Consider the following 27881-nt stretch of genomic DNA (forward strand, 5'->3'; position numbering starts at 1 on the left):
CTCCCTCATTTTCAAAGTCCCCCAACATGCTTCAAAATCAGTATGAACAGATCTGTCTCCTGTTTGCCCCCAGCACTGTGTAAACTGATTTTTATGTTGCCTCTCTGCATAGGCTTCTGTCTCTTTAAGGGCCGGGACTCAGTTATCACTCACCCTTCTGGCTCACCTAGTGCTGAGTCAGCTGACTTTTAAAGCTCCAGGTTCCAAGTCTCACTGGTTTTACAAACTTATGGAATTCAATCCCTCTGAAACCAAAAATTATGGGGATTAACCTTACTCATGTGAGCTCCCTGGTGTGAGGGCCTGTTTCTCTGTCCTTTCCATGCACACAGCTACCTCCCTCCTGCAGGCAGCTCCCATCCTGCCTTTCAGATACAGCTTCTTCTCTATATTTAGTTGTGGAGTTTGTTCTACCAGTCTTCTGATCACTCTCCCCATTTTTTTACTTGAATGTGGATACCTCATTGTAAATGTGGAACAAGGAGACCCCAGGGTCCTCATATTCTGCCATCTTCCCCCAGACTCCTCTATTGTATTTTCAATTAAAAGGAAAAATCAATTTTACAATTGTCATCTTCATTAGTAACTGGTTCGTCTGAAGTCTCACGTGAAAATAGTGTTCTTTTCCTTCTAATGGGACAATCTTTAAATTTAATTTCTATTTAGGGGGCACCTGGGTGGCTCAGTCAATTGAGCATCTGACTCTTGTTTTTGGCTCAGGTCATGATCTTGTGGATCATGAGTTCAAGCCCCACATCAGGCTCTGCACTGACAGTGTGAAGCCTGCTTGAGATTCTCACTCTCCCTCTCTCACTCTCTGAAACTACCCCCCCAACTCTCTCTCTCAAAAATAAATAAACTAAAAAATTGTTTTAATTTAATTTCTATTTATAAGACTGTGGACATTTGTTTCACATTGGTGCAGCAGTTTTCAAACCCAGAAATTCTAAACTCTTTGAAAAGTGATAATAACTCCCTAATATGCTTTACTGCAATATCCATGATATGCTTTTGTTTTGTAATTATTTGTAGGAAAAGTTTACTTCCTTGGTGCCAGTGGTTTTTTTTTTTTTTTAATGTCTTTATTTTTGAGAGAGATAGAGAGAGAGAGAGAGAGAGAGAGACAGACAGATTGCAGGTGGGGCGAGGGGGAGGGGCAGAGAGAGAGGGAGAGACAGAATCTGAAGCAGGCTCCAGGCTCAGAGCTGTCAGCACAGAGCCCGATGTGGGGCTCAAACCCATGAACCATGAGATCACGACCTGAGCCAAAGCTGAATGCTTAACCGCTTAACCAAGTGAGCCACCCAGGTACCCCGGTGCCAGGAGTTATTACACCCATGCTCAGTCTAGAGAATTAATATTTGTGCAGAAGCTCTTGGGCCCAGCTTCGAAGATGAACCACCAAGCCAGTGTCACAACCTGGGTCCCAGTACCACACCCTCCCCTTTTCCAAGGCTGCCGGTGCTGCTGTTGCCACCACTAATCTAGACCCAGGTCCAGCCACAGCCATCTCCTCTGGATCCCCTTGGCATCCTGGACCACCCCTGGCTTTCTGTCTATGCTGGGTGATACTCCATGTATACACTGCTGCCTGCAGCCTCTGGCACCTGAAGATCTGTGCCCTCCAGTACATACCTCTGGAGTAGCCCCTCTGTTCACAAGTGTGCGCCTTGCCCCTTCAGGCTCTATTTACAAAACACAAGTTCAAAGGTAAAATTACTAAGCATGTCCCAACAGCAACAGCAAAACATTAAAGCAAGCACAGGGCCCCTTCCGGGAGGAGAGCCTTGTACCACTGCAAGGTTTGTAGATCCATGAGGCTGGCCCTACTGGGGAGGGAAGCCTTGGAGTTAGCTAGGAATTAAATGGGATGTGACCATATTATGCTGTCATCTCAAGAACACAACAGGATGAGAGACTTCTTTCCTCTGTATTTTACTGTACTCATTTCTCAAAACTGTAGTGTTCAGCATTTCTTCTGATCTTGCAGTGCCAGAAGCTGAAATCTTAATTTATAATTTGCCCTGAGTAGCAAAAAAAAAAGTTTTTTTAATTAAGGTTGGAAGTTCTTATTAAGATGAAATCCAGTGGACCTACGATGTCCTGCTAACTTTTATCCATATGTAATGCTTATAGGCATTAGCTTTTTCAAGGAAAAACTGCTTCTCTGCATTTTTGAGTTAACCCAAACTACTTTTAATAATACAGATGGCCAGAGTCATTTGACCAGGATGGAGGCTTGTCAGGGGTTTTCATGAGAGAATATTTTATTTGCTCCTCAGAGTCTTGCAGCCTGGGAATGCAATCCCAACAAGTCCATGCCCAACGCTGAGACCCAGGCATTTCTGACACTTCCTCCTATGCTGTTCATCCAGAGGCCTTTCTCCATCTTGTTGTCTTCATTAACTAGAACAATGGTCATCCCACCTCTGGTTTGTAACTGCCTTGGTATTATGACTTACAGTCTGTTATTTTTGTGATCTACTTTTTCACCTTTCAGGACCTCTCTCCTTCCATTCCTTTTCACAAATCTATATCAAAGTCCCGAGTTTTGAATCCCTCATTCGTAGTTAGCAAAGAAGCCGTATTTGTAACTTGAGTATATGTCTATATTGAAGTTCTCCATTTTCTAAGTTACCAGGTTTAGCCCTGTTTTTCTGTCCCTAAAATTTATAAAGTGGTTTCTTTCTGAAGTATTTTCCCAAATTACATACACATGTATCAATATATGTATACTATCCATTTCGGTTCTCTATTACTGAACATTCCCCCCATGTTCTGAGTGTTAGCTATACTTGTAGGCACTCAGACAATAAGAGCTGAGACACATACTGCAAAAACCATTGCCTCTGAGTATGTTGCCTTGCTCTCCTACAGTAAGCATGTTCTGCATGGTATCTACTTTCTTCGGTCTTTATTTCTGCCAATTATTTTGGGTCTGGTCAGGAATTTTTATTCTTAATGGCTAACATAACATTTGAAAGTGATAGAGTTGGACATGGCCCAAAGAAAGCAAGGAAAATGTCATGCTGGATGCTATCATTATACTAGTTGTAATGCAGCTGGTGTCACCCTCAAAGAAATAGATGTGAAAACATAGGGTGAAACTCAGCAGACGATCCCAGGGTTGTGGAAATACTGTGACATTAGAATGGCATCATAAATATCCCTGTAGCCTGGGATAATTGACCTGCTATTGCTTGAAAAACACCTACAAGAAAATTGGGCCAGAAGCATGTCATGACTTCAAGTCATTTGAAGAGAATGGAAGAGGTTACTGTCATAAGATGCCAGGAATGCATGGTCTTGACAGCTGTGCTCTAACAATCTGTGTGGCGTTATTAGAGGTCCTATTTCTCAAAACACATCCTCCTTGCCAAACAGGGTGTGTACATCTTATACAACAATATCTCTATATAGAAGTCATCACTATAAGAACTATTGGCATTCAGTTTAACCTAATCCTAAAATAATTACTCAGCTAACTGAGTTCATTATATTTGTTAATCTTCCATTTAAATTATAAGTTCAAGATTATCATCTATCTATAAAATAATAGCTGGCAACATCATCCTATCAAAACTAAACACTTACATTGTTTAAGGCTCTGGAGAGACACAATGGTAGGATACATTGCCTCAGTGCTCAAGGACTCTATGGTCTAGTTTGGGGAAAGTGAAAGTGCCAGTGAGCATATATAGAGAACAAAGGCTATGTAAGTTCTAAGGATAGAGAGATTGCCCAGGTAGTCAGGGAAAGTGGAACTTGGGCTGGATGCTGGTAAAGACTGAGCTTCCATAAGGGGAGGGAACGGTGACGATCCCAAGGCAGAGGTATGGAGGCAGGAACACAAAAGAGGTTTAGAAAGTAGGCTGAAGAGGAGTGCCTGGCTGGTTCAGTTGGTAGAGCATGTGGCTTTTGATCTCAGGGTTATAAGTTCAAGCCCCACAATGGGTGTAGAGATTATTTAAGAATAAAATCTTAAAAAGAAAAAAAGAAAAGAAAAGAAAGTAGGATGAAGAGACCGAATTTATTGAAGAGCTCATATAGGGCAGCAGTGAGGGTGACTGCATTAGTCAGGAATTGCTTGGTTGCATGTGATAGAAACCCAACTTGAACTAGTTGAATCAAAAAGGGGAAAATCAGGATAGCAGAGTGTCTTACACAATTCAAGAAAAGAAATCTGGCACTGAACCTGGGAACAACTGGAACAAGGACTTGTGTTGTCTTTCCTCTTGCTCCTCTGGGCTTGTGCTTCATCTTCTGTTGGACTGTGGAGACCACGCCACATGGTAAGAAATATGGAGACTAGCACCACCCCCAGTATCACATCTTACAGCCTCAGCAATTCAGAGCGAGACAGGCAGAATGGGCTTTATTCCCATTTCTAAAATCCCTGAAAAAGACATTGGATAGGGTATAGAATCCATAGATTACTATGGAGACTCACTCCCTCAGGAAGCCTAGGGATTAATGCAAGGGATGCAGGGTAGTTTAGGGAGGGATGTGGTTCTAAAAAAAAAGTGAGAAGGAAAATGGTTATACTAAAAAAAAAAATACATATTGCATATAGAAACAGTATCCATAAACAGAGAAATTCATACCAAAAATGAAAAATGCCACATTCTGTGTTTCTTAACTTGGAATTACAAATGCTTAAAACCTCACATCAAAATGTTAACCTGAAATAGAATCGATTCATTCCCATTATTCTTCCCCCAAAATAGTTCATTTCACCTGTAATTATTAAAGTGGAATGCATTTATATTAAGGACTCATTGCTGCTTTGTATTCTATGCCAGTGTTTCACCAAATCCACATTCCATCCTCCTGCTTTTCTGTCTTTGTTTAACTAAGGCAGCAGCATATAGAACTCTTTTACAAATTAAGCTGCTCTTTCTTCTAGTTGGAGTGAAAGCTTTTTATGATGATAATTGAGGGGGACTGAGCTAACCCCAAAGAATAGATTAACCACATTATATCAGGATTTTATGGTGCATATTATGTTTTGAGGCCTCAGGTTTTACTAATTTCATATAATAAACCATATTATAACTAATCATTACTGCCTTCATTCAGAAATGATTGTATAACAGCTTCTGATTTAAATAGGAGCTCTGAATATTTCAATGTTATAGTGAATGGTATAGTTAGAAGCATGATAGAAAAATTGATATTTGTTTTATAGCATCCTTGACACTTTAAGAAATGAAGGTTCTACACCCAGTGTTCCTTTCAGAACAATTTTGCCATTTGTTTCCTGGAACATTCCCCTTTGCTGCACCCCAGTGCCTTCAACCCCTGTCTGTCCTACCATGTATCTCAAGGCCAGGGTTCAGCTTCCTGGGAGCAGGAACCTCACTGTGTCACAGCACCTAAAACAATGCCAGGACCACAGTAGGCATTCAGTAAATATTGAATAAATGAATGAATTACACATAAAGTGTTTGTTTTAATAGATACAGATTCATAAACATAGAGTAAAAACACCCCTCATGTAAAAAACCAAGGTTAAAATGGAGAGGTCAGGTGACCTCAGAGATCAGGCGAGACAGGGACAAAACATCCTATAATTGCTTCTTTTAAAAATGTCCCTTAATATGCATCAACAGTAAGTTATTCTTTACATACCAAGATGAAGAATTCCAACTTCTTCCATCTCGATTCTGTTAGTGCTTGGGGATAGAGCTCAGTCTCTAAAGAACAAAGAAGTTTCTTGCCGAGAGTTGGCCAGATGATGGCTCAGGACACAGCGCTGAAGTCCACTGTGCTTGTCCAGTGTTTCTTTTGATAAATAGCATGATTGCACTGCCTGGAAAAGTAATTCCCTCTGTCAGAAGATATTGGCAACAGAGTCATTCTGGACCATAAAAACTGTAAAAGGAAATGATAAGCATGTCATCAAATTCAATCAGTAGGATGAGATCAGCTTCTATTGGGTTTCTTGGAGAACCAGACAGCACATAGCATACTCTGTGAATTAAATCTATCCAAGCCCAAACATGTAGCTTCACACAGCATGCCACATGTCTTTCTGCTACACCCAAGACATTTTCCTAATTAGCAGAAAGGAAGAGCATATGGTAGAAGGGAGAGGAGGCACCAGGAGTCTGAGGTAGGTATGGGGCAATCCAGATGGAGATATGCAAGAGCAGATATAAAAGGCTAAAGGTCAGCGATGGTCTAGCTCATAGCTAACTGTACTGAACAGCTTCTGGCCACTGTGCTAAGAGCTTCACCTATGTGAACTCACTTAAGCCTTGCAACAACAATCCTCTGTGTGTACACAATCCATTTCCTGTATATGAGCCTTGTGCCCAATATCCTATTTCCTTACACTCTTTCTTTCCAGGCCCAGGTTCTTACCTGTCTTGTCTCCTATCTCTTACGTCACATCTTTTGTCACCTCCTCCCAGTACCTCTTCATCAGCAGCAAAAGAACGACACTTAAATCCCCACTTTACAGATAAGGAAACAGAGGCTTAGAGAGATTAAATTACCAGTTCCCAACAACAAAAGGTAGAACTGGGATCTAAGCCAGTGTCTTTCTGAATCCAGAGTCTACACCCTTCACCCTCACATATACTGCCTTTTAGAAGAAAGTTGTAGATTTAATCTCTTCTTTCTCTGCCTTACTTCACAGCCAAGCCACTGTCTCTCTCCTTCACTTTCAGTTTAATTGGACCACAGCTGTCACTTCCTATCCCAGTTAGATAGAACTGAAGCACTGGAGTTCTTTCAGAGGTTTCAAAGTGATGGTTCACCAGATACCTTTGGCCTACAGATTAATTTCTCTTAGCCCAGTTCAGTTAGAACTGCTCCATTGGACCCGTTCTCACTAAGTATACCAGTTAGGATGTTTGGGGATACAATTAGCAAAATACCCAACAGAAAGTAGCCTGAAGAAAGGGTTTTGTTATTTTGTTTTGTCTTTTTGTTTGCTCTACATTTCATGTAACGAGAAAGCCTGAAGCTGGGTGGACCTAGTGGTTGTTCAGTAGATCAATAATGTTCCCAGGGACCCAGTCTCTTTCCACAGTTCTGCTCTACACTTTTCTACATGTTGGCTTTGATCCTCCAGCCAGTTGCCCCATGATTGTGCTGTACAGTACAGCCCCAACTTTACTCTCTGACCCAACTGCACCCAAAGTGAAAAAGAAAGGGACAGGGACACTGCTTATATATTTTTCTCTTTACATGAGGGAAGAAAACAGTTACATTTCCCTTTATGTTTCATTGGAAGTGTGTTTTAGGGTCATCTCTAGCTGCAAGGAAAGCTAGGGAAGCAAGTATCTGGCATTTTTATGGTCTCAATGTGAAGATCAGGTACTAGGAGCTACCAACATCAAAAAAAGAAAAGGGCCAAGAGAAGGCTCTGCCACCCTGCCATTTACCCACCAATCCAGAGGAGTCTTTTCAGCCCTGGTTGGATTGGCCACTTCCTGTACACAAGCCTTGTGCCTGATATCCTATTTCCTTACACTCTTTCTTTCCAGGCCCAGGTTCTTACCTTCTTGCCTCCTACCTCTTATGTCACTTCTGTCACCTCCTCCCAATACCTCTTCATCACTGGCAAAATAAGGACACTTGGGCTCATTCCAGGTCATACAAATGTCTCCAGGGACTAAGCAAAAAATAAATGTGTGGAGGGGGTCATGAGTGATACATAAGGAGCACTGGGAACTGTGGGAAACTGGAGAATGCATGCCTCTTTAAAAACACTCCAATTCACATTTTAAAGGGACTGGGCTAAGAAAAATTAATAAGCCAAATGTCTCTGGTGAACCATCACTTTGAAACCTCTGAAAGATCTCCAGTGCTTCAGTTCTAACATGTCTTCACATATTTCCCAAAGTAAGTTAAATGTTCATGGAAGCCCGTTAACACTCTAAGACCACAGGTGGCATGTGCTCAGGCTGATGTAACAAAATAACACGGATTGCCACCTTAAACAACAGAAATGTATTTTCTTGTAGTTCTGGAGGCTAGAAGTCCAAGTTCAAAGTGACAGTAGGGTTGATTTCTAGTGAAACCTCTCTTCCTGGCTTATGGAAGCCTTCTCACTGTCTTCACACAGACTTTTTCTGTGCACACATGAAGAGAGGGCGAGCACAAGTGAGTGAGCTATAGCATCTCTTAATCTTATAAGGGCACCAACACCTTAGTAATAGGGCCCCACTCTTGTGACTTCATTTGACCTATATTACATCCTTCTAGGCCCTATCTCCAAATACAGTCACATTGGAAATTAGGTCTTCAACATACAAATTTTGGGGAAATAGAATTCAGTCCATAATAGTGCCAGTCACTGCTCACAGAGCGGACATTTGCCAAATAATATTGGCGAGGATTATTGAACAGAGAGTGGTGAGGATATTCCAACTCATTTTAGAGCTTTAAACACAGAGTCAGTCAGGTCATCAGAGGATGGTGATCTAACACCTTAATGGTTACAGAACTAAAGGCTTTTTCAACCAACACAATCCTATAAGCAGATAAAATGGATGCCACCCACAAGATGTGATTGGAAGGTCATGGGGCAGTTCCTACTGAAAAATATTCTTAATAGTTAGTTATATATAAAATTTTATAGTTGGAAATTCATTACTTTAGGGTTTTTTTGTGTGTGTGCTTTCAAGGATCTTTTGTTATGATGCAAATACCTAGGGGCAGACTCTTACATTTATATTAGCTAATACCTTACGGTGGCCAAGGGCAATAAATAGGGAGTAGAGGGAGAAGACAGAGATGATAGAAAGTATATAAAAATATGCGATACAGTTGGTTCTAACACATACACACACACACACACACACAATTTTGATTTGCCACTTCTCTTGAGAATTACTTCATAAATTATAGGAAACCAAAATGAGCAATTTTTACTTTATAATTGAGATTGTATATTGAAAATGGGATATTTCACATACAAAACCAGGCTCTTCATTTGAGAAATCGTAAGATCTAGAAAAACTGAGTGTATATTTCCTAATGCTAATAATCAGAGCTGAGTAATGGCTACTCCTAATAGATGGGGCATGTGTTCTCCTATTTGTCACAGTTCTTACCCTTACCTCTGGTTGTTCCTATCACTAATAGGAATGCCAGTTGCCACTTATCACTGCATTTTTACAGGGGCTTTTCTATCATTGAAAAATATTTCTTATGATTATCTAAAAGTGGAAAACAAAATACTGACTAGGTAAGGCATTTCCAAAATATAGGGGAAAGCACATAGTAGAGATTTCTGGTATTCATCAATATCTGTGTTCTTCTCTTCTTCCTGGGCTGTATTTTTCCCAACCCTGTTGGATCTAAACCAATGGAATGTAAACAAGTGACATAGTAGCCAAGGTTGAAAGGGTTTTAAGTGGACACTCTTTCTTCATACATTCTCCTCTAGCCAAATGCAAATGACTGAGTGGAGGACTAGGGGATGGTGGAACCACAAAGTAGAAGTGGACTGGATCCCTCACCTAATCTGCTCTGTAACATGAGTGAGAAGTGTATTATGTTAAGCCACTGAAATCTGAGGGTTGTTTTTTACAGCAAGTAGCTGTCTTCCCTGCCTTAACTAAAACAGAATGTATGTTTACATTATGTTTACATTAATTTACATTACCTTACAGGGCTCTATAGGCATCTCAAACCTAGAATAAAATACTCTGTGTAGCTAAAGATTTGTTAATTTTGTTCATCTTTTCTAAGAATCAAAACTCTTAGTTTTATCAATCTTTTCTATTGTTTTCCTGTTCTCTACTTCATTTATTTTTCCTCTTATCTTTATTATATCCTTACATCTGCTAACTTTGGGCTTTTTCACCTTTTTCTAATTCCTTGAGCACTAGAAATTTAGGTTCTACTTAGAGTGTTTGAGAGCTTCCAATTTTCTTGATGTATGAAAACAAGGTGTGCATGAAGAAAGATGGGTTATAACAATGGCAGCTCAAACAAGAGTGGTTGTGGGAGCTAAGAGTTATAGACATAGAATGCAAGATGTGTGCCTGGAGAAGGTAGGGAGAAACATAGACAGAAAAAGTATTTTCAGTTTTTTTCAGGGTTGACCCTGGCTGATTCTTTGTACTCTCCTCTTATACTCAGTGACCTCTCCCTCCCAGATATACACTCTCTTTTATATTCAATCTATAATATCATTTGCACTTTTTACTTGTTGATCTTGAAATATCATTTGGTTACTGGAGTTGTTTTATATATTCTCCATCAACATGAGATAATGAATTTAAGGTTCATGGAGTAGCCATTAAGGACAATAAGATGATCCTAGCCTTTCTATCTAAAGAGACTCTTTATTTGGGAGAAAACAACTAAAGCCCAGAGCAGGAATTTCAATTAGTTTAAATAAAGTTTTTTGGAAAGAAAGAACACAGACTCACTCAGGCTAAGTCAAGGAAAGTAGATTAATTATAAAAAGAAACAAAAACAGATACCTCATGAGAGTCCAAGAACAGAAACAAGTGAATTTCACAAAGACTGGAGTTGCATTGGGGGAAACTCTAGGGACTTCTGCAGCAAAGTACACACATCTTCCCTGTAAAGGCAATACTATTGAAGGGATTCGATTACTCTCTGTACCTCTTTTTCTTTTGGTACAGATTCTTTTTTCTTTCAGCTTAATTGACATATAATTGACATATAATATTGTGTAATTTTAAGGTGTACAACATGTTGATTTGATACACTTATCTACAACATACCTCATTCTATTGTGTTTCGCTTTATTGCACTTTGTAGATAATTGAGTTTTTTACAAATTAAGATTTCCAGCAACTCTGCATTGAACAAGTCCATCAGCACCATTTCTCTGGCAGCATTTGCCTACTTTATGTCTCTGTGTCACAATTTGCTAATTCTCATAATATTTCAAAGTTTTTCATTATTATTATATTTGAATTGTTGCAACCTCACAATAAAACTTGAACGGATGAGGAGTTGCTTCTTATGGGTCAGGAAAGAAAGTGATTTCTTGAGATGGAATCTACTCCTGGTGAAGATGTTGTGAATATTGTTGAAACAACAACAAAGGATTTAGAATATTACATAAACTTGGTTGATAAAACAGCAGCAGAGTTTAAGAGGATTGGCTCCAATTTTGAAAGAAGTTCTACTGTGGGTAAATGTTATCAAATAGCATCACATGCTATAGAGAAATCATTCATGAAAGGAAGAATCAATCAAGGTAGCAATCTTCATTCTTGTCTCATTTTAAGAAATTTCTACAGCTACCCCAGCCTTCAGCAATCACCACTCTGAGCACTCAGCAGCCATCAACATCAAAGCAAGACCCTGCACCAGCAAAAAGATTACAACTTGTTGAAAGCACAGATGATGATTAGAAATTTTTAACAATAAAGTATTTTTAAATTAATGTGTGCACATTTTAAGATATAATCCTATTTCACACTTAATAGACTACAGTATAGTGTAAACATAACTTTTATATGCAGTGAGAAACCAAAAATTTGACTCTTATTGTGACATTCACTTTATTGCAGTGGCCTGGAACCAAACCTGCAATATCTTCAAGGTATGCCTGTGTTGCAAATGATCACCACTATAGTATTAGCTGACACCTCCATCACATCACATCATTATCATTTCTTTTTTTTTTTTTAATTTTTTTTCCAACGTTTTTATTTATTTTTTGGGGGACAGAGAGAGACAGAGCATGAACGGGGGAGGGGCAGAGAGAGAGGGAGACACAGAATCGGAAGCAGGCTCCAGGCTCTGAGCCATCAGCCCAGAGCCCGACGCGGGGCTCGAACTCACGGACCGCGAGATCGTGACCTGGCTGAAGTCAGACGCTTAACCGACTGCGCCACCCAGGCGCCCCATATCATTATCATTTCTATGGTGGTACAGATTCTTAATTTTCCTCCAATACTAAATGGATCAACATCAACTCCATAACTTACCTAGCTCAAAACTTCTACTGATCGATTCATTCTCCTTTATAACTTCTATTTGTTCAAGTCCCCTCACAACTCCTTTTCCATCTCATGACATTTGTATGTGTGTAATTTTAGCCTCCACTCAACTGCACCATCAGCTCCTACTTTCACTAGTCAACTATGGACAGATGGAGGCCAGGAATTGTAGTCCTGAAAATGACAGCCTGGGCCAAAGGGCTATGGTTCTAGCAAGCACTGGGACTGACATTACCAAGCTATTAAGTTCCAATGGATGAGCTTCATAGATCTATGGTGTGTAATTTTATCAGTGTTTATGTTGCAGTTTGTGTGAATAGGCAAGCCAGGATGCATGCACTCTTTTGTAAATGATCATAAACATTGGTCACAGCTAAATGTATGAGAATACATAGTTGTCCCCAGCAGGGATCAGGATCTGAAATGAATTTCACAGTGTACTTTCCTAGCTTCATCTACCAACCCTATCTGACATATACATCCAGCAGTTTTAAAAATATAGGTAATTAAAAAAAATTTTGGATAAAGTAATATAGGTTGATAGAATTTTCAAATATTATACATACCCAATAAAAAATTAAGTCTCCCTGACCTCCTTTCCCAGCCTCCCATTTCTTTTCCCTAAAGGTAACCATGGTGCTTCCAAGATTTTCACACAAATAGATTCAAATTTAAATAAGCAAAGATAGTCTTAATGGGAAAGTAGGGGAAAAAAGCAATCTTACCCTATTTACTTGGACCATTGTGGAGGACTTATGGACTTAAAGAATGGGCTCCTTTTCTTCTACCAGGAACCCTACTGAGTCTCATTGTCCAACTAGAAACCTCACAAGGGAAATACCAACAACACAGAGCTGAACACTTCCACCATATTCCAGCAAAGGCTCTTTGCAGATGTCAAGTAGCATGCATTAGGCTCCCTCCAAAATATGTATGAACTAGTAAATTAAAACCAGGTGGTGCTCTATCAAAGAAAGACCAGATCTTATGGCAAAAACTGTTCCATTATATACAACTGTTACAGAAAGAAAAGTCTGTGCATTCAGTAGGAGACCCACAGAAGCCCAACCTGATAAATCAGATTCTCAGTCACACCTTCTGTCCTCCCACCATCATTTATATACCCCAGGAAAGTTTTCTCTCTCCAAATAACAAATGTTGAAGTTCTGAGTCAAAATAGATTTTGATGCCTCAGGAAATTCCATAAACCTTTTGGTAATATAGGTAATGTCTCCTTCTCTCTACTCACATGACACAAAGATCTCTAGAATTACTAATGACTATGTAAAACCTCTATGGGAGTCCTGCCTAAGGTTCTTGTCTCCCCATAGTCCTTTCTCTTACCTTTGAGTCCAGGTAATCCATGTCTGTTTGCATTCCCTGTACTCAATTCCCAATTCTGCAGTAATTTCCTACACTGCCCTAGAAGAGGATGCTAATCTTATCTTACCCAAAAAATACCAAAAGATGTAGTTAGCCCTCTAGAAGCTGATTCCTTCACTTCTTAATGAAGATTTAGGACAGGGGTCCCCAAACTATAGCCCACGGGTCAAATCTGGTTGATTGCTTATTTGTGTAAATAGCAATTTATTGGAACACAGCCACACTCATTTGTTTATGTATTGTCTCTGCCTGCATTTGTGTTACAATGGCAACATTGAGTAATTGCAACAGATGCTATATGGCTCACAAAACCTAAAATATTTGTCATCTGGCCTTTTACAGAAAAAGTTCTTTGACCTCCAGTTTTGGCCTCTAAGGAGGTTAAATCTATCATAAGTATGCTTTTAGCAAATATGTAAGACCTGACAGAGTGATTTTAACATAATAATATTTACACTATCCTAACCTAAATTCCAGAGTTAGCCAGATTCTAGGTTTATAGATTAAACAGTAGCATCAGAGACCCAGGATCTTTACCCTTGTCTATCCTGCTATCCTCAGCAGGTTGACTTACCACTTTAGAGTTTCCAGATGGCTACAACAGCTAAAAGCATCATCATCGGAGAGCATCCAAAAAAGAAGGAAAGTAAAGGGCAAAAAGACTTTTTCTTATAAAATTCTTTTCTTTATAATAAAAGCAAAACTTTCCCAGAAAACTGTTGTAGAAATTCCCTAACTGGGTTGTGTGAGCAGCCTTGGACCATTACAAAGGGAACTGAGATTACTGTGATGTGTTTGGAGCCATGACTGTTATGCCTGGTTGCACATTAGAATTACCCACAGAGTAACCAGCAAATTAGAAAATATCACCATTTATGTTCTTCCTGGAGCTAAGCACATTTCGACATAAACAAAAGCAGATTTCCTTTGTCTGGGATGAAAACCTAACAGCTGATGGCTTTTGGGCAACCAATGGTGTTACATGCCACAGTCATGTAATGAACACTGAAGTAATTCGGATAGATAGTGGGACTAGGAGGGGAAGAGATTGTGAGCAAGAATCCACCCAGAATCCTCAATGAAAGAGAAAAAGTATCCAGAAAGTTTCTGGGCAACAATTCCAATGAGAGTAGAGAGTCATGGATTTCAATGGGGGAGGAACATGCATATGGAGATCACAGGAGCTGGGGAGTGACAAGGGAAACAAGGAATATAGGAAAGCAAGGAGTTCCAAGGATATATTTAGTTCAGTATTGGCATACAGAGGGTAGAATGTCGGTGTCATATCAAGGTTGAGGTGTCTAAGAAGACCCATCAGTCTAGAATTCAAAAAAGAGTTCTTTATAGGACATTTTTGAGAATGATAGGCAGGGAGCTACTAACAATTTCCACAGAAAACAGACATCAACTATGTATGTCCTGAGAAAACCCTATCTACAGGGATGGGAGACATCATAAGTCTGAGTGAGGTTGTTCTGTGAGGTGTGTAAAACACAGAGAAAGGTAAAAGTCTGCACTCTGGTGTGCAACAAACATAAATCAAGTCTGCTGCCAATCGTTAATAGACTGTAGATGTATAGACTATTTTGAACTTCTGCTAAAGATAATAGAAATTCAAATGTTTTGCTTGACATATTTTAAGCCTTGATGCTAAAATGAAATCACACTGTTTTCAGCTAATACGAACAATACAATTACCAAGCCAAACCCAAGTCTTCTAATTCCAGATCCCTTGGATTAAGTCCTAACTTAATCCAAAGACTGATTTGCACATGACTGTAACCGCAGAATCTGAGTGACCTTTTGGTCTCCAATGAAACACCCTGGGAAAACTGTTTTCCCTGCACTCATTTAAAAACAGTAACTGCTCTACATCATTTAAGATCCTTTGTCAAGGGAATTCAATTAGCATCAGCCTGAGGTCACCCCAGGATTTCATAAACTTTTTCATCCTGTGGACTCCCCTGGGTTTACCATGACTCATATCAACTGTCCCCAAAAATGTAAGTTTACTTGTCATCTTACAGATCCTGCAGTAGCTCTGGTCTCCCTCTCAGTATCACAACAAATCTGAAAGGAAGTGCCCGAGGGGAGGCAGTAGGTGGAGAATGCTGGGTCACCCACAGTTCACTGCCTCTTCTCCAAGCAGCTATTCAGGGGACTGGAGATGCTGTCTCTGTGACTTCCTGACAACAGCCCATGATCTCCCTATGGGTCAACTCCCAGTTTAGGAAACACTGGGAAAGTACCAACATCTATTTGGTATAATAACAGACTGTGAATTAAATAGAATCCAAGAATGCTAAAATAATAACATTTGCCAAATTTCCTGTATCAAAGGCATAAGAATAGCAGCTTCAATAAATTGGCAAATATTTATTGTTTGCTATTTTAGTAAAACTAAATACACCACCCTCACTGAACTAATGTAAGCTTAAAAAAAGGCATTCACTCACTGAGCCTTTAGTTTAACAAATACTTGAGTGCCTACTATGGCCAAGTCATTTGTATAAGGCACAAGGTAAGTGAAACACAGTTCCTGCTTTTCACTAAATTTAAAAATCTAAATATCTAAATAATATCTATGTTTTTAAAAAAAGGTAATATGATATTATTATGGGACAAAGGTGTCAGAGTAAGCACAGCATTCACCACTAGAATTCAAATGTGCTTGATCACACCCACAGGCTTGGTATAATGGGCTTACCAGGAATTCAACCACATGAAGTTGTTCAAAGAAGATATTGAGAAGACAGGATCAGGTAGGCAAGCTTGACCTGGTAGAAATGTGTTCATTGTCACGGGAATGCAATTATGAAAGCTTGTGGCTGTCAATAGGATGTTTCCTTTGCCCTTTGAATAAAATCAGAAAAGAGGTGTCTTCATTACATCTGTAAGATATTGGGCCAGATAAGAACATAGCTTGGTAACCTTTTCTCAAGGAGAAAGGCATATAACAAGACCAAATATTAACACGACCAAATTCAGTCACTCCACAAATATTTATCAAAGCCCTACAGTGTGGCAGAAATAGTCATAGGGTTGTGTGGCCCAAGAAAAACTGGGTTACAAATAATGGACATAAGCCACAAAGTAATGAAGCTAATATATTTTAAATTAATGAGGCCCTTATTGTAATGGAGGGTCCAACTGGTGATAAATTTTTAAAGGATGGATAAAGGCTAAAGTGGATTCAAAGAAGAATGGTAAGGATGATTAATTAGGAAAGGAAATTAGGCTCTATGAGAAAAGGTTAAATTAATTCCAGTTATTTAACTTGGAGAAGAGAAGACTAAGGGCTGACTTGATCATAATGGGGGGGGGGGTCTGCTTTTCTTTTCCTTAAAAGACATGAGAAAATGGGATAAAAATAAAGCATTTATTTAGCCATTGATTCAGTCAATAAACACATAATATGGGTACTGCATTGTTGCCTAACACAAGAGATTGCAGAAGCACAAAAATGAATACAACATAGTCTTTGCCAATAGAAGCCATTTCATTTGGACATAAGAAAGAACTCCTGTGGAAAAGCTGAGAGCTTTCCCCCTAAGGTCAGGAACAAGACAGGGATGTCCACTCTCACCACTGTTATTCAACATAGTATTGGAAGTCTTAGCCTCTGCAATCAGAAAACACACACAAAAAAAAAGGCATCCAAATTGGCCAAGAGGAGGTCAAACTTTCACTCTTTGCAGATGACATGATAATCTTTATGGAAAACCCAAAAGATTCCACCAAAAAACTGCTAGAACTGAATCATGAATTCAGCTAAGTTTCAGGATATAAAATCAATGCACAGAAATCAGTTGCATTCCTATACACCAACAATGAAGCAACAGAAAGAGATATCAAGGAATCAATCTCATTTACAATTGCACCAAAAAACATAAAATACCTAGGAATAAATCTAACCAAAGAGGTGACAAATCTATACACTGAAAACTATAGAAAGCTTATGAAAGAAATTGAAGAAGACACACACACACACAAAATGGAAAAATATTCCATGCTCCTGGATAGGAAGAACAAATATTGTTAAAATGTCAGTACTACCCAAAGCAACCTCCATATTCAATGCAATCCCTATCAAAATAACACCAGCCTTCTTCACAGAGCTAGAACAAATAATCCTAAAATTTGTACGGAACCAGAAAAGATCCCAAATAGCCAAAGCAATCTTGAAAAAGAAAACCAAAGCAGGAGACATCGCAATCCCGTACTTCAAGCTATACCACAAAGCTGTAATCATCAAGACAGTATGATACTGGCACAGAACAGACACTCAGATCAATGGAACAGAATAGAGAACCCAGAAATGGACCCACAAACGTATGGCCAACTAACCTTTGACAAAGCAGGAAAGAATATCCAATGGAATGAAGATAGTCTCTTCAGCAAGTGGTGCTGGGAAAACTGGACAGCAGCATGCAGAAGATTGAACCTGGACCACTTTCTTACACCATACACAAAAATAAACTCAAAGTGGATGAAAGACCTCAATGTAAGACAGGAAGTCATCAAAATCCTTGAGGAGAAAGCAGGCAAAAACCTCTTTGATCTTGGCCACAGCAACTTCTTACTCAACACGTCTCCAGAGGCAACAAAAGCAAAAATGAACTACTGGGACCTCATCAAAATAAAAAGCTTCTGCACAGTGAAGGAAACAACCAGCAAAACTAAAAGGCAACCGGCAGAATGGGAGAAGATATTTGCAAATGACATATCAGATAAAGGGTTAGTATCCAAAATCTATAAAGAACTGCTCAGACTCAACACCCAAAAAACAAATAATACAGTGAAGAAATGGGCAAAAGACATGAATAGACACTTCTCCAAAGAAGACATCCAGATGGCCAATCAACACATGAAAATATGCTCAACATTCTTCACTCATCATCAGGGAAATACAAATCAAAACCACAATGAGATACCACCTTACACCTGTCAGAATGGCTAACATGAACAACTCAGGCAACAACAGATGTTGGCAAGGATGCGGGGAAAGAAGATCTCTTTTGCACTGCTGGTGGGAATGCAAGCTGGTGCAGCCACTCTGGAAAACAGTATGGAGGTTCCTCAAAAAATTAAAAATAGAACTACCCTACGACCCAGCAATTGCACTACTAGGTATTTAGGGGTACAGGTATGCTGTTCGAAGGGGCACATGCACCCCAATGTTTATAGCAGCACTATTAACAATAGCCAAAGTATGGAAAGAGCCCAAATGTCCACTGATGGATGAATGGATAAAGAAGTGGTATATATATATATATATATATATATATAATGGAGTATTACTCAGCAATCAAAAAGAATGAAATCTTGCTATTTGCAACTACATGGATGGAAGTAGAGGGTATTATGCTAAGCAAAATTAGTCAGAGAAAGACAAATATCGTATGAATTCACTCACATGAGGACTTTAAGACACAGAACAGATGAACATAAGGGAAGGGAAGCAAAAATAATAAAAAAACAGGAGGGGGACAAAGCATAAGAGACTCTTAAATATGGAGAACAAACAGAGCGTTACTGGAGGGGTTGTGGGAGGGGGGATGGGCTAAATGGGTAAGGGACATTAAGGAATCTACTCCTGAAATCATTATTGCTAACTAATTTGGATATAAATTTAAAAATGAAATTAAAAAAATTTTCTGAGAAAAGAAAAAAAAAGAAATAACTGTGAACAACTAGGTGGTAAAACTCAAGAACTGGCTGAAGGAGCATATGTAATATAAATGCCTAGAGATTCTCGAGAAGACAATCAAGATTGTTAAGATTGTTATGATCACAGAACTAAATGATTACTAAAGTTCCTTTCTAGAATCTGTGATACTAAAACCTGTACCCTAGTTTTACAGACAACAGTTTCCTACAAAGCAATATTAAAAGGGATATATAACAATAATACATATAACTGAATTTATATTTGACCATTGACTAATGTTTTGATTTCATGTCAAATATTATTTTGCCCATTTTTAATTGATCTTTAATTAAAAACTATACCTGACACTTTAGATTTAAGGGAAAACGTCTAATAATCCCTTTGGTGAAGAGTTAAGAATTTAAACTGAAGATCAAAATCAATATATAGGTTCCATCTATAAAATGAGAAGATAATTCAGAATGTGATAATTTTGTTTGAATTTCAGTTGGTCAGGTAGAATATCCAGTATTAGAGAAAAATGGACTATGAAAGCTTTATCAAGTCCTTTTCACAAAATGTACTGAGCTACATACATACAGCCTTGAACCATAGAGTCACATCTAGAACACTTGCTGTTCAGCTAGAATTCTAGAGAGAATAGAAACACTTGAAGCTGCCTGCTAGATACCTCTAATTTGGATATCCCACTCAAATTTCAAATTCAACACTTCAAGAAAAAAGAGTGAGATAGGAATTTATCCAAGGGATACAGGAGTACTGATGCATAGGGACACTTGTACCCCAATGTTTATAGCAGCACTCTCAACAATAGCCAAATTATGGAAAGAGCCTAAATGTCCATCAACTGATGAATGGATAAAGAAATTGTGGTTTATATACACAATGGAATACTACGTGGCAATGAGAAAAAATGAAATATGGCAATTTGTAGCAACGTGGATGGAACTGGAGAGTGTTATGCTAAGTGAAATAAGCCATACAGAGAAAGACAGATACCATATGGTTTCACTCTTATGTGGATCCTGAGAAACTTAACAGAAACCCATGGGGGAGGGGAAGGGAAAAAAAAAAACAAAACAAAAAGAGGTTAGAGTGGAAGAGAGCCAAAGCATAAGAGACTGTTAAAAACTGAGAACAAACTGAGGGTTGATGGGGGGTGGGAGGGAGGGGAGGGTGGGTAATGGGTATTGAGGAGGGCACCTTTGGGGATGAGCACTGGGTGTTGTATGGAAACCAATTTGACAATAAATTTCATATATTAGAAAAAAAAAAGAAAAAAAAAGAGTGAGAAAGTCAGAGAGAGAGATAGAGAGATCTTATCTACCTTAACTCAAATTTGTACCTTGTATTCATGTCTCTTAATTAAAAGTGTCACCTTAGCAATTATGTATTGTGCACCTATCATGTGTCTGTCAACCTACTAGGGGTTAGGAGTGCAAAGATATATGTCACTGTATTTGCCCTCAGGTACAAGGCCATGTAACCAATTTTCAGTTTTACATAATCAGGGCAGGTTTTTATTTGTTTGTTTGTTTGTTTTTAATTTCATTGAGACCATTATAAATTCAAATATAGTTGTAAGACATAATACAGAGAGACCTCTTCTATACTTTGTCTCATTTCCTCCGGTGGTAACACTTAGCAAAACTATAGTACAGTAAAGTATGCAAGCATTCTCCAGAAACATGCTTGTAATCCAAAGCACTTGTATATCAAAGTCAATTTCAAGAACCATTGGCTCAGTTGTGATCATGTGATGTTCAGTATCATGTACCACTCATATGACAGGACATCGCTCATTTATCAAGTTAAAATTTATTAAAAATATTTGATTGTCTTGCAGAACACTCACAGAACTAGTTACTCACAATCCAAGGTTTTGCTGTGTATCAAACTGGCATTGATACAATCCTCCCATCTTATTCAGATTTCACCAGTTTTACTTGTACTCACTTGTGTGTGTGTGTGTGTGTGTGTGTGTGTGTGTGTGTGTGTGTTAGTTCTACACAATTGTATCGGTCATGTAGGTTCCTGTATCTACAACGACAATTGTGTGTTAGTTCTACACAATTGTATCGGTCATGTAGGTTCCTGTATCTACAACGACAGTTAAGATACTGAACAATTCCATACTACAAGACTTGTACTGCCCCTTTATAACTCTACCCACCTCTCTCCCACCCCATCCTCTATCCCTAACCTCTGGCAGCCACTAATCTATCTTCCATTTTTAAAATTTTGTCATTTCAAAAGCATTACACAAATAGAATCATACAATATGTAATCTTTAAGTACTGACTTTTTTTCCTCTGAGCACCTGAAAGATTCATCCAAATTATTGCATGTATCAGTAGTTTGTTCCTTTTTATTACTGAGTAGTAGTCCACAGTGTGTATTTACCATGGTGTGTTTTACCATTCACCTGCTGAAGGATATCCGGGCTTATTCCAATTTTTGGCTATTCCAAATAATGCTGCAATAAACATTCATGTACAGGTTCTTGTGTGAGTATACACTGTCATTTCTCTTGGATAAATGCCTAGGAGCACAATTGCTGGATCATAGGGTATTTCAGTGTTCAGGTTGTTGTTTTTCTTTTAATTTTTAAGAGAGAGACAGCATTAACAGGGAAAAGGGGCAGAGAGAAGAGGGAGAGAGAGAATGTTAAGCAGGCTCCACGCTCAGCACAAAGCCGCATATGGGGCTTGATCCCATGACCCTGGAACCATGACTGAGCTTTTGAAATCAAGAGTTCCATGCTCAACGGATTGAGCCACCCAGGCTCCCCTAGACTTTTTTTAAAAAAGCTGTCAAACTGTGTCCCAGAATGACTATACCATGTTATATTCCCACAAGCCGCACATGCATGGCCAAGTTTCTCAGCAATCTCACCAGCATTTGGGATTTTCTCTATTTTTTCTCTTAGCCATTCTGATAGATGTATGGTGGCATGCTACTAAAATAGCTTTATAAAAGACAGATGAGCCTATTGCTCTAGAAAGCAGGGTAGAGAGCAACTACATCCACCAGCATCCCCAGGAAGGAGGACAGGAGAGGTATGGGTAGGAAAACATCCAAAAAGGAGATAATATTGGAATTGGGTTCTTAAAAATTGAGTAGATCTTCAGAAACTAGAAGGAAGAGAAAGATACGTCTAGCATAGGGAATATAATATTCAGAATCAAAGGGCTATGCAAGAGCATGAAGAACAGAGAGGTCTAGACAGGTAGAGCCCAGTGTGCCATAAAGGGGAAAGAGGAGCAGTGCAAGGAAGAGGACTTCCGTGTGTCATGTCAGGAATTTCAACTACATTCTACAGGGAAGAGAAAGGCTCTGCTATGATGAGGGCAGTACCAGGATTGTTTCTAGTCTCCATGTGCTCCCACAATGTATCCCATATCTGGCTCTCCTTTGCTTTCTTACTGCCACTTCAGCCTCAGAGGCTCACATATCTCAACTGCCAAACCCGGCTTCCATCCACCCTATCTGCTAATACCGGAGCCATTTTCCTATATATGTATATTGCACAGTATATTATTTCTCTGCTCAGAAATTTTCACTAGCCCCTTCTCCTTGCGCAAAACAAAGTCTGAACTCCTCAGAGCTACCCAGGAACAAAGGTGATGTGGCCCCACTGCTCCAGGAAGAGAAGCTCCAGGTTAATGGGATTGATTTCTAGTCCCCACACGGGAAGTGCTTTATCCAGCCTCTAGGCAGGAAACACAAGTTTCCTCTACCTTCTTAGCCTGTGGAAACACTCCTGATCCTTACAAATTTAGGCTTAGTATGGCTTCCTTTTATGAAGGTTCCCAGTCCCCTTCCTTCCTCTATCCCCAAATTTATGCTATTACTCCTACTTTGGAATTTACTATCATTTTGCTTGTATCGTTACTAAAAGTATTTCTTTCATCCTGCCTTGTGCTATAGCTCTCAAGCTTTTCTCCTCCAATAGACTACAAACTGATGGTAGGCATGGTGATAGAGATGTGAAGTACAAAACTGAGTTGTTCTCCATTTATCTGATATTAACACATTTATATCCCAAGGATTTGGCTGCACCTTGGGTAAGGGATATAAACTTTCAAAAGATTTGGAATCTCAACAAAAAATATGATAGGATAAAAACAATAATAATACAAGGCAGAAAATGACTTGTTTCTTAGGCGTACAAAAAAAAGAGCTATATTTACTCCACATTCATCTAAAATGTGATTCTGTCTTTAAGTCTGTTTCACTCGAGGTCCCCTACAAACATTTTCCAACAATAAAAAAATAGAAACAAAAAAGAAAAGTGCCAGGCTTGTTGAAAACGTGGCAAAGTCTATTTTAATTTTTTAGTCTTCACTTCTTTTTCTTTAACTATGGTCTAAACTTGCTATTTTCTCATAAATAATTATACGTGACAGTGTATTCAAAACTGTTTCTACACAAGAAGAGGAACAAAAAAGAACATGGTACTATAGTTCAAAAGCCCCTTCTAACATATTTCTGTAGACATCACATCCACTTCCGATAAATTAATGAAAATGCATAAAGTGAGCTGCATATCAGTAAAGGTGCCAGTTCTAGGTATTTTTCAAATACAAGGTCTCAAATAACAACTCTCAGGACTGAATTCAAGGTGACCACTCATTACCTGTAAGATGTGACCAGACTATTTTTTAATAGTTTTTGCTTAACAATAATAAAAATAGAATCAGAAAGCTTAAAAGAAATAAATATGGAATGATGGGCCAATGAATGTGTTGATCTCACTTGAAATTTATCAGGAAAACTTGACATCCTCTGCTCTTTTTAAAAATAATTTACATAAATTATTCTCTAAATTAAGACCAAGTAAATGTCACCTTTTTTCTAACAGAATTAGTATTCTATTCCCATAGTGTATCAATGGCATTCAATGTGTTTTCCGTTTAAAGAAAAGGAAAAAGAACTATATGTCAAATTATCTCTTAACATATATAAAATAAAGGCCATAAATACATAAAGGTTAACATAGGATTGCTGGGGCCTCTCCTCCCCTAGACACACGATTGTTAGAAACTGATCACTAGGACTGTCTTTGAGGTTCTTATATAAACTGTTTTTACTTGTTTTTATTTCCTCGGGTCAAGTATATATTCTTTAGTTTCAAAAGAAATTCAGAAACACTGAGATCATGATTTTTATTAACTACTAAAATTACAGCCAGTATCTCAACTACATCTTTTGGTAGGCCTTTAATCAGTTTTTAATCACATTCTCCACAAGTACCAGGCACTGTAATCAAAATTTCCCTCTAACTTATTGGGCCTAAGAGGAGTATAATCTTTGGGAAATTCCAACACATGCTTAGCTGAACACAGACATTTCCTTGGAGCAAAAATTTTATTTCAGCCCTGTTTTCTGATTTAAAAAATGAAAATGAAAAATATTTAACCATTAAGTGTACCAAAGAAATTGAATGGCTGTCTGTATCTTTAAGGGGAAATGCTGCCATCTGGACGAGACCCACATAGACTAATAATTGTGAGGTTCAGTTTACCTATAAAAGATGATAGTTACTAATAATATTGACTTATATAAATGTTTCATCTTTTGTGCTTTTTCCCCTTCTCCTCTAACATTGAAGGAAGTCAGGCTCTTAAAAAGGAGCTTAGAGGAAGGGAGCAAAGAAGCACACTGGAGGGAAGTTAGAGGGTGGAAACGGAGCCACAGAGCAAAATGCAGTCAGAGTTTTTGATGGATCTATGTCATCGTATTAGAGTGTAATAAGAAAATAAGTTCAAACAGGAAGGAAAGAAGAGAGACTTCAAAAGTCCTCTGATGCTTTTAATAACAATAAAAATAATGCTAATATAAATGCTTCCCATCTGACCCATCTGATTGGTGTTTGGAATTTACAGTGCACTTTCACCCACACACATTTTCTTTCCTAACACTCGCAATAGCTCTTTGCAGTTAAAAAAAAAAAAAAATTAGTTTCACACCACCTCTTACTGTGACATCCAACCACAGGAATGGCATACCTTCTCTTGGTGGCTCTCTGCGAGAATCTGCATTCTCTATCTTTAAACACGCAAGCAGAGTAATGGTTTCAGTCATCCGCAGCATGAATAAGGTCTGCTCAGACTGCATTGATCCAACAAGATTATGGATTGTTGATTTTCTTGTGTGTCTGACCTTACTGCTCAGTGCTTGCATCATGTACCAAATTCTAAAAGCTGCTTCTTAATGTGACTTCTGATAATGTGAGCGGTATAAGCCATTGTCACTTAATGACAAATTCGATAGAATTAAAAGGCAACTCTAGGGGCTTCTCTATGAATAAGACAATTCTGTGCTGTTATCTGACAAATCTTTATTTTTTTAATTAATTTAATCCAATTAAATCTTCCTGACTGGAATAACTGCAATTAAACTGAAAAACTCTGGCCAAGCTCTTTATCCTATTTGTGAAATTCAAGCCTTCAAATGATTGGTGGGTCAGAAATGAATGGTCACGGTTTCTAATTGAGTTGGATTTACAGAAATATTTTACATCTTTTGTTAGTTTGTCACCTAGGATATGTTTAGTCTAAAATAAAGTAGAGACCATGAACATTATTTTTGTGGCCTGAGTTCTGGCCACATGAGACACACAAAGCCTCAGACAGAACACACTGAGTCAGCATTGTGGTCTAGAATGAGGAGGAATGAGTCCTAGATTGGAGCTCATGTCATGGACCAGAGCCCCACGTGGACCAAACAGCTAATGGAGTTGAGTCATTAGCATCTAGGGGCTAAGCCAATCATTTCCAAACTAAGGAGTTTTTTAGAGGACAGATTCCCAGACCACACCCTGGATCTAATACACCCACATCTCTTGGAATTGGGTCTATGGCTCTGCACTTCTCCAAAGTTTACAGGTGATTGGATGATCAGTAAGTTTGGGGAAGTAGAGGGCCAAAACTAAAATTATTCTAAGTGGGCATAAAAGTGGGGAGGAGTTCTCCATCTGCTCAGAGACAGAAAAAGCCTCCTTAAACTACTTCTTCAGCATCTAGTGTTGCTAACTCGAAGTCTGACTACAATTCGACTCTTATTCTTTTCTTGGCCATCTGTTTGGTTTTTTGATTGATTGATTTTCTCTCTGGAAATTTAAAATTTGGAGACCAGAAATTCCCTTAGAATGTAACTATATAAGGACACTATTAGTTTGAAGACTCAAACACTTCAGCTCAAGAGAAATTCTTCTATTTCCTTTTCATCTCTTTCATTTCCTATGTTCTGTTTTTCTAGAACTATTAAGTGGATGTTCAGCATCATGGATTAAAAGTATTGTGTTTTGGGGCATCCGACTTAGGCTCTGGTCATGATCTCGCAGTTTGTGAGTTCGAGCCCCACATCGGGCTCTGTGCTGACAGCTCAGAGCCTGGAGCTTGCTTCGGATTCTGTGTCTGCCCCTCCCATGCTCATGCTCTCTCTCTCTCTCAATAATAAATGGACATTAAAAAAAATTTTTTTTAAGTACTGTGTTTTAATTTTTCTTTCATTTTTTTCTCCAGATTTTGTTTTGTTTTATTTTATTGTCTAGAATACTAATTCAGCCTTCAGCAATGTTCATCCTGTTATTCATCTCCCACATTTTTTTTTCTATTTTGCCATGAGATTTTTAATTTCTAGAAACAGTTTGTGCTCTCTGACTACTCATCTTCATAGCAGCCTTTTCTTTCCCTTCCTCTTCACCCCTCTGCCTCTCCTTCCCCCTCTCCCTCCTCTTAGTTTGCTTTTCTTTCAATGAATAATAGCCACTTGACTCTCTAAAGATATTTTTAAGTGTTTTTTATTTTTTTTATTTATTTTTTTTTAATTTTTTTTTTTCAACGTTTATTTATTTTTGGGACAGAGAGAGACAGAGCATGAACGGGGGAGGGGCAGAGAGAGAGGGAGACACAGAATCGGAAACAGGCTCCAGGCTCTGAGCCATCAGCCCAGAGCCCGACGCGGGGCTCGAACTCACGGACCGCGAGATCGTGACCTGGCTGAAGTCGGACGCTTAACCGACTGCGCCACCCAGGCGCCCCTTTAAGTGTTTTTTAAATTAAGTGTTCATCTGTTTCTTGAATTATTTCTTTCATAACCTTGGGTCAGTGGTTCTGTTAAGTTTGATCCTTCTATTGCTTGGCCTCAACTATCTGGTGATGGTTGATTATCCATTTAACAGCTGGCGAGGGTGACTTCTGCAGTTCTGATATTGCACAGGGCCTCAACTTTGTAAGACTGCTTTCAGTTTAGCTAACCATAAATGGTTATGGTGGGTCAATGGGACAAATGTCTTAAGGCTCCTGGGCATGGGCTGGCAGGCAAGCCAGGTATCTGTCCCCCTCCACCACTTGCCAACTTAAGAAGATGTGCGTTGTGGCAGAGGAGTGCTTCAAAGCTTCAACCTCCTGGCAGAGCAGCCTGCCCCTTTTTCTCCTTCTCTGCCTGTATGTGTCTCAAACCCCCCACATGATCTGCTCTCCTCACTCAGACCCCTAAAGGATTTATTTTTGATAATACTTTTCGGGCTTATCCTGACATTGAATTCCACTTGTGCCTGTCATTTGATATAGTAGGGGAAGTGAAAAAGCTGCACTGGTCTGTTTTTCAGAATTCAGCTCTTGCTTAATGACTCTGATGTCTGTTCCATCACCCTCTCCCCGCCGCCCGCCTCCTCTATATTACGTTACTCCAAGCTTGGAGGTTTTCAGGATTGCATCCTTTTCTAATTTGCAAATATCCTCATTAATTTTTGCCTGCTCATGACATTCTTTCTGCTTTTCCAGGATTTTTATGAATTTTCAGGCACCTAAGGGATTCAGGACAAGAGGAAATTCAGATGTGTGTTGAGTTCAATCTCCTCCTACAATTAACCT

General features: G+C 38.9%; 1 long non-coding RNA gene across 4 annotated transcripts in view; it reads right to left on the bottom strand.

Annotated features, from left to right (window-relative positions):
* LOC123609629 overlaps window positions 1-27881 on the bottom strand; it is a 198111-nt gene that overhangs the window by 44790 nt on the left and 125440 nt on the right. For 3 of the 4 annotated variants that reach the window (XR_006717874.1, XR_006717873.1, XR_006717868.1), the window contains 3 exons: window positions 16036-16181; window positions 5632-5812; window positions 5315-5375 (listed from right to left, as the gene is read on the bottom strand). This is a non-coding gene — a long non-coding RNA (uncharacterized LOC123609629). Of the gene's footprint in view, window positions 1-3603; window positions 4272-5314; window positions 5376-5631; window positions 5813-16035; window positions 16182-27881 lie in introns of those variants that run through there. The other variant, XR_006717875.1, reaches the window with a different exon arrangement.

This window comes from Leopardus geoffroyi, chromosome A1 (assembly GCF_018350155.1).
Source record: "Leopardus geoffroyi isolate Oge1 chromosome A1, O.geoffroyi_Oge1_pat1.0, whole genome shotgun sequence".
NCBI lineage: Eukaryota > Metazoa > Chordata > Mammalia > Carnivora > Felidae > Leopardus > Leopardus geoffroyi.